Below are 8,307 nucleotides of genomic sequence, written 5' to 3' on the forward strand. Positions count from 1 at the left end.
AGGCAGAGACTGCATTTCCTTCCTCCTCACCGTTGTCCACAGATTTACCCCTCCTACTCCCAAATGCATTTGTCTGTTCCTTTCAGCAAATGCCCTCGTGGCCGCCTTCCTAAACTGTCCCAGCCAGTTCATACTTCTCGGATTGAGTTTGCAGCACGGTAGCACGGTAATAATTTATCCCCAGCAGAGCCACCGTAGCTTGCTTCTAGGGGCTCTGGGGTGAGGGCGGGGCCACGGGTTTGCAGGGCGCGTGCGGGCTAGGGGGAGGTCACCAGAGCCGGGTGGCAAGGCTGGGATGGGTGCGTTCTGGCTGCGTCTAGGGTGTGGGGGGCGCTCAGTGTCTCAGATTGCTACAGTCGCCAAGTGAAGGGATTTAGGGTTGTTAGAGCCTGTATATTTCCCTAATGTTGTTAGTTTTGCGAAGATCCGGAAGCGAGCCCTGCCCGTGTGGTGGCCGCACCCATCCTCGCCCACGCCGCCCGCTCGCCAGGGTCCAGCTCTTCGGGAACTAGACCGCACCGCCTCGGGGACCCCAGATCTTTGATAGCGAATACAAGCCCCAGTTAGGCCCTCAAGTCCAAGTCCGATGAGGTCTTGAGGGAGGCCTGCAGGCAGGGTCGAGCCGGAAGGAGTAGAGCTTGCTTCTAAGTGCCGTAAACTCAGCCTTGGACCGCCGACGGCAGAAGGCACCAAACCTTCCAGTTTTCACGTGTCTTAAGTGCGCCCGTCACCCCTTTCCTCTGCATACCCCACATCCTACTAGGGATTGCCACATCTGGGCCACCCCTAGTGTCTCTTATGTGGGAGTACGTCCCCTCTCTACGAGAGCCTGTGCTTCCAGGTTGAGGTGTAGAAAGGCTGGTATCTAGATCTTACAAGGCTCTAGGATGGGTGTTGGTTCCTTTTTATTGATTTGTCATATCCACACATCCGCGAGTATTTTGAGGTCTCGTAAAATCTTTACTATTGTTGTTTAAACAACTTCCAACCATTCTCACGCTTTTAACTTTTTCAGTACAAGAAGGCCTTATATGTTAGGGTTTCTGGCATGTTGATTGTAAAGGACTTGTTTTCACTGAACACTGCAAGTAAAAAAGGTAGGAAAGCATTTTTACATTACTGAGGGACATTTTTTCCCCCTTCCTTCTACAGACTGCCGGTGTTCTCTGTTTTAGTCTTTGCCCACCGCCCCCCACCCCTCCCCACGCAAACCTCATTTCATATGTTGAAACCTAATCCCCTCTGCCATGGTATTCATGGCTTGGGCCTTTGCCAGGTATTAGTTCATGAGGGTAGAGCCCTCAAGAATGGGATTAGTGTCCCTATAAAAGAGACCCCAGAGAGCTCCCTTGGCCCTTCTGTTGTGTGAGGACACAGGCAAGACAGCCATTTATGAACCACGAAGTAGGCTTTCATCAGACACTGAATCTGCCAGCACCTTGATCTTTGCCTTCCCAGGCTCCAGAATTTGGAGAAATAAATGTTTGCTATTTAAGTAACCCATCCTATGGCATTTCTGTTACAGCAACAAGTCAGAAGTAAGACACTTACTGACTGTTCTATATAAGAAGAGGCGGCCTGAGGTGGTAGAAGGAATGATTGAAGAGTCAAGAGCATAATTCTGGCCCCTCCTTTCCCAGTTATCCCTGTTTGACATAGACAAGTACTTAACCACACAGGACCTTACTTTATAAATATCTCATTATAAAAGTAATATTTGTTTATTGCAGACATTTTGGAAAATATGGGGAAAAATCCACAAGAAGGAAAAATGGAATCATACTGTGTATACTTTTTGTTGTCTGCTTTTTCCACTTCATAAATTATAAACCATTTCCCTTTTTCTTTCTTGAACAGTTTATTCTGCAACATTATTTGGTACTGATTGCACATCATTTCACAGCATGGACATACCAATTCCCTGTTGTTGGAACTAGCTTGTTTTCAATTCTTTACTATTACAAGCAATGTATAACCTTGTAGATAAATCTGTATGCGTGCTCTTATTTCTTTTGGCTAAATACCCTTAAAGAGGAATTTCTGGGTCAGAGAATACATACATTTTAAGGTCTTTTGATATCTATTAACAAGATGCACTCCAGGAAAAGATTTATAATCTCCAACACTGAATATTAGATATCATTTTCCTTCATCTCACAGTGAGGATAAGACCTGTCTCACAAGGTTATTGTGAAGTTCAAATGAAATGAGGACAGAAGTCCTACATTCCTTTTGACACAGGATAATATATTTTGCAAGTTCCTTTAGAACAACATGAATTATGATGTAGAACACTTTGGCTCAGAGGTTACTCTTTCCCTACTTCACTCACCATTGGTTCTTTCTCCATTTACAATGTCTTCTTCCAAGCCTCTTCATAAAGTCACCATTGACCTCGTAAGCTCTCTCTATCCTTGGATTCTCAAACATTGCTCTCTCCAGATTCTTTTCTTTCTGCTCTCCTTTACTAGTTCCTCTTCATCAACCTGCATCTTCAGACGTATTCAAAATTCTCCAAAGTGCTATCCTTTATTTTTTCTTCTCACTCTTCTCTTTGATGAGTCTCTTCTTTGACTCTCTTATTGGTTGCATCCTCTCCTGTGGTTATTTGGGTTTTCTAGAGGCCAAACCCTCATCTCTTTTGGGAAAATCCCTCATTTTCTGTATGTTCTTTGGAGGTAGTGCTTATCGAAATATACAAGTTGAAAGGCAATTCTTCCTCTCCCTCATTTCAGAGGAGACAAGGGGGTGAGCACACGCCTTCATCTCTGCCAATCAGATGTTACCTCCAAGAGAATGAACAGCAACAAGGGGACATTTGGAGTTCTCATTCATTCACGTGGCTGCAGCAGTGGACAGACCAGAACTCTCCGGGGGGCTTTTCTGACCACTCCATTGAAAATTGCAACTCCTGTCTCCTCAAGGCACTCTTTATCCCCCTTCCTTGTTTTATTTTCTACCATCTGCCATGTTTTTGGATTTAATTAACTGATTTGTTTATGACCTGGGTCCCCCATTTGAATGTAAGTTGCATGAAGGTGGCGGTATTGACTCTTCACTGCTGTGCCCCCAGTGCTCCGAGGTGCCTGGCACGGAGTACGCACTCAGTAACTATCTGTTCGATGAATACACATATGGCTAGTTCTTGTCGCCTCACTGTCTGGAACTCCCTGGGTTTGTGACCTTTTCATGAAGCCTGTCCCTCCAGCCTACCAATGATTCTGGGAGTCCCCATAGCCTTCCAAGAAATACCCTATTTGGCGAGTTAACCAGAGTCAGTTTCTGTTTCAGGCAGAACCACCTACTGTATTACAGGTCTCTAACCCACAGGGTAACTAAAACCGCATTCATTACCTTTCCCAGCAAACCTTTATGTATTTCAGCAAAGGACATCATCTAAGTAATTACCTTAGCTGGAAACTTAGCACCACTCCTTGTCTTTCACTCCCTGGGCTTGGGAATCAGATAGTCCTGCAATGGAATTCCAGAATAGTCATGTATTAGCTGTGAGATTCTGGGGGGAAATTATATAAGTTCTCTGAAAATTTTTTTTTATGTGCAAAATTAGTATACCAATACCTATTTTGCTTGGCTTTTGTAAGATAGCATAAAGTCTGGGCCTACTATAGGCACTTAATAAATGCTGTTATTATAACCAATTCTTGTTGATGACACCTCAATGCAGTCTCCCTTCTAGTCCCTCTGCCTTAGTTTATGCCTCAAGTCTCCTCTAACCTAGACAATTACAGTAACCTTTTAACTGCTTCTCTTTAGACATTCATCACCCAGCTACCATCATAGTTACCTTTCTAAAGCAGACCTCTCCTTTGGTGACTGACTAATGCCTTTAGGATGGAGTCCAGACTCTCCTACGTGATATTTCAAGATCCTTTAGCAGTGTAGCCTCAAACTGCTTTTCCAGAATCCTCTCATTTAACATCAAGTTCATAAACATTTGTTGAATGCCTGCCAGATGCCAGGCAGGAACAGAACCAGCATTTTAATAGGGGAAATTGCCAGTAAAAACAAGATAATTACAAATCGTGACTGAGATTTCAACCTGAAGCTTTAGGAGGCATGGACAACTTCTGTTGTCTCTTTTGTGCTTCTGCCACCCATGTGAAAAGAGCATGTTTCAGGAAGCCATTGCTTCTTCACTCTGAGTCCCAGAATGGGACACATGGCTTGCAGACCCAAACCTGATTTGCAATCTGGAGCCAAACTTGGCTGAACACAAACAAGGTCAGTCAAGCCTAGAACAAGCACAGCCAGCCTGCAGACTTGTATGTGAGGCATAAATATTTACTGTAACTCACTTTGAGTCTGAGTTTGTTAGTTACTTTAGCAAAACTGGAATAATACAGAGATAGAACCAAGAGAGCTTGTTTGTGGGCTGGATGTGTGGATAATGAAAAGAAAGATATCAAGGCTTCTGTCTTGAGTAATAGAATGGAGAAAGGCATCAATTACCAAGGAATTACCAAGGTAGAGAAGATTGGTGGGGGAAGGAATTTGGGTTGGGGAGTCAAGTTCAGTTTTTGACATCTGTAATAGTCTGAGTAGGCTAACTGTTGTTGAACAAATAACCTCAAAATAGCAATGGCAGAACACAATAGATTTTTCTTTTCTTGTTCATAAAACAGTTCAATGTGGGTATTCAGTGGGTGATGTTTTGTGCATTGATTCATGAATCCAAGCTCTTTCTGTCTTGTGACTCTGCCCTACTCTAGAGCTACATCCAGCTGCATGGGAAGCTAGGAAGTGCTTGGCTGGGAGCTCAAGGTAATATGGATTTGGTGAACAACTAGCTAGTCTCTGTCACTGCATCTTATTTTGAGATACCCCTTAGATATCCAGGAGAAGATTGAGAGTTACTATAAGAGTCTGGTTCTCAGGTCTGAGCTTGAGATACACTTTTGGAAATGAAAGACATGTGGATGGTATTTAAAATCACATGTAGATGGAATAGAATGAGGTCAGGATAGAGATCCCCACTGTTGGGCTCTTCAACATTTGGAGTTTGGTAAAGGAGGAGGAGCTGGCCAAGGAAAACAAGAAGAAGGTAAGAATTCATTACCAGTGAGGTAAGAGGGAAGCCAAGAGAGAGTGATTTACAAAGGTCAGAGAGGAGGAAGGAGTGGTCAACTGGCAAATGTTGCTGAAGGGTCAAGTAAGATTTGGAAAGAGAAAGGACATGAACACGAGCAGCGTCAGAGGAGCCACGGGGAAGGAAGAATGCTTGATTGAAGGTGCATTGAAGAAAGAATTGCAGGAAGTATGAGGAAGTAGAGAGATAAGAGTGTGTAGACAACTCTTTGATATGTTTGGCTGTGAAGGGAAGTAGAAAAATAAAGGGTCAACAGGAAGATGATGAGTGGCCTAAATAAGGCAATAAGGAGAGATTTTGATGATGTAAGAAATGGTATAACTAAAGGAGGCAAATCCTTGGACAGCCAACAGTAGATGGAAGAAGTGGAGAGACTGTACTGATAAGAGAGCTACTTTATAGTAACAGGAGGGGAGAAAAAAAAATAAAAAGGATGTATTTTTACTAGGGAAATAGTATTAGGGAAGGACAGGTATCCCCATGCTTCCTTTCCTTCCAGGTGGAGGGAGCTCAGCTATTGTGGCTCATAGTTTCCCTCTTTGTCCCTGCCCACGCTGTCCCCGGGGAGTTGGAATGACTTACTTGATTGGTGACTCTGGGAAGAATAAACTGAATATAGTTGGCTCAAGTTCACTCTTCTTACTCTTGGGAAAAGAAGATAAACACACATTTATCAGTCATAGACATAAATGTGAACATATATATATATACACACACATGCTCTGTTTGGGCTGCTATAGCAAAATACCACAGACTGGGTGGCTTACAAAAACAATAGAAATTTAGTTCTCATGGTTCTGGAGGCTGGAAGTCCAAGATCAGGGTGCCAGCATGGTCAGGGGAGGGCCCTCTTCTGTGTCTCAGATTTCTCACTGTATCCTATTTGCCCTCATGACCTAATCACTCCCCAAAGGCCCCATCGCCTAATACCATCATCTTGGAGGTTAGGATTTCAACATATGGATTTGCGGGGGGGGGGGGACACAAATATTCAGATCATAGAATATGTGTGTGTGTATATACAAATATATATATTTAAAGCTTTGTCTGCTGAAAGGGTAATGACATCCAAGTAGCAAAGAACACACCTAGGACCCAGATCTTGATTACCTGATTTCTAAATACCATTCCCCACTAGGAGAAACCAGGGATTCTTGGGAAAATGGCTGAAACCCAGGTCAGCCTGGAAAATTTTGTTTTACTAAAAAGTAAAGGCATGCTAATAAAAATTTGATATTTAATGTAAATAAGGATAGTACAAAATTATAGTTCTTTAAATAAAAATCTGTGAGCCATATTGATAATGTATAGGTAATATGTAAATGCATACATATATACTTATGTATGTACATAGGAGGTATATGGGAGTTCTCTGTAATATATAACTTTTCTATAAGTTTGGAATTGTTATAAGTTTAAAGTTAAAAATATTACAACTCCCATTGTCCTTACCCTGTTAAAAATATTTTTAAAAACATAAAATTTGGGGCTTCCCTGGTGGCGCAGTGGTTGAGAATCTGCCTGCCAATGCAGGGGACACGGGTTCGAGCCCTGGTCTGGGAAGATCCCACATGCCGCGGAGCAACTAGGCCCGTGAGCCACAACTACTGAGCCTGCGCGTCTGGAGCCTGTGCTCCGCAACAAGAGAGGCCGCGATAGTGAAGAGGCCCGCGCACCGCGATGAAGAGTGGCCCCCGTTTGCCACAACTAGAGAAAGCCCTCACACAGAAACGAAGACCCAACACAGCCAAAAATAAATAAATTAATAAAAAGAACAAAAAACAAAAAAACATAAAATTTATATATGTATTGTACATTTAAATATATTTAACTCCCATCTTATCCAGCTTCTCATTCTCCCAATAGCACTTTTCAGTATCTATCACACTGTAATTTACATATTTATTATGTCATTTATTGTTGTTTGTCTTCCATCCCCCACTGCTTCTTTAAAGGATGCAGGCTCCACAGTAGTTCACTGACATATGCTAGAGGGCCTAGAACATCATCTGGCATGTAGTAGGTGCTCAATAAATATTTATTGTTGAATGGATGAATGGACTAGAACTTTCTGGGTCTGGTAGGTCATTATGGCTGACTCTCTGTGGGCCTTTCTCCTGGTTTCTTCAGAGGCACCTCTGCTGGCACTTCTCACGGTGCAGGTGATGTATATCATCCCCTCAGCCTCTGGTTTTCCTGTGGTGTCTTTTGGTCAGACTTTCAGTAGGGTTCCCATCGTCCTTCTAGGAGATCCTCTTTGGTCAGAATTTAGAAGGGCTCCAGGCCTGATCCCTCTCCGTGTTGTGACCTACATGTGGTCCTTGGCAGCACTCATACATCATTTACCCTTATTAGGGAGGCAAGCTGGCTTCCAGTACAGCCTGGTCTTTCACCCATTCGATTTATCATTCTCCACACCAATCAACACATACCCCTCCATCTAGGGAACACCTGTTAAGCTCTTAAAGCAGTCTGCTTAAAGGTCCTCACACCATGCTTGAGGTGTGAAGGAAGCACCACTCACCTATACCCCTTGGGGATAGATGGGAACTTCAGTACAGAAGCCTTTTCCTAAGTCCTTTCTAATCTTCAACCTCCCAAACCCTTTTGTACCTTTGATAGGCATTACTCATTTAACTGGGTTTTGTAAACGTGCTTATACCTTTCTGCATGGTATTCTGTCTCTCCATTTACTTTGGTATCTGATACATGGTGTCTCAGTCAAAACTTCGGGTTTAACATCTTGTTGCACATGTAAATCCATGACCCATCGTGGCTCAAAGATATATTACTACCAAATAAATAACTCATTAATCAAAAAGCAATTTCAAAATAATTCAGGTGCTGTTTTGCATTTCTCCCCCAAATACCATGAAGGGGATTTAAGATTACAGTGATATATCTAAAAGCTTCCTTTCCCACTTCTGTTTATATTCCTCATACATCACAGCTGTTCTCATTCCTCTATCTTCCGGATTTTCCCTAAATTCTTCCCCTGGCCTTAACAGGGACCATTTTCCCCCTCCCTTTCCATTTCTGCCATATTTTATATAAATTTATTTATTTATTTATTTATTTTTGGCTGTGCTGGGTCTTCGTTTCTGTGCGAGGGCTTTCTCCAGTTGCGGCGAGCGGGGGTCCACTCTTCATCACGGTGCGTGGGCCTCTCACTATCGCGGCCTCTCCCATTGAAGGGCACA

The 8,307-nt window shown here is 43.0% G+C and overlaps 1 long non-coding RNA gene across 1 annotated transcript; it reads left to right on the top strand.

Annotated features, from left to right (window-relative positions):
* Positions 1–76: 76 nt before the first annotated feature.
* LOC309642583 lies at positions 77–6,906 on the top strand. Its single transcript, XR_014253277.1, has 2 exons — positions 77–166; positions 1,526–6,906. It is a non-coding gene; the product is annotated as an uncharacterized lncRNA (long non-coding RNA).
* The last annotated feature ends 1,401 nt before the right edge of the window (positions 6,907–8,307 follow it).

Source organism: Balaenoptera physalus (genome assembly GCF_965194825.1).
Source record: "Balaenoptera physalus genome assembly, chromosome: 1".
Taxonomy (NCBI): domain Eukaryota; kingdom Metazoa; phylum Chordata; class Mammalia; order Artiodactyla; family Balaenopteridae; genus Balaenoptera; species Balaenoptera physalus.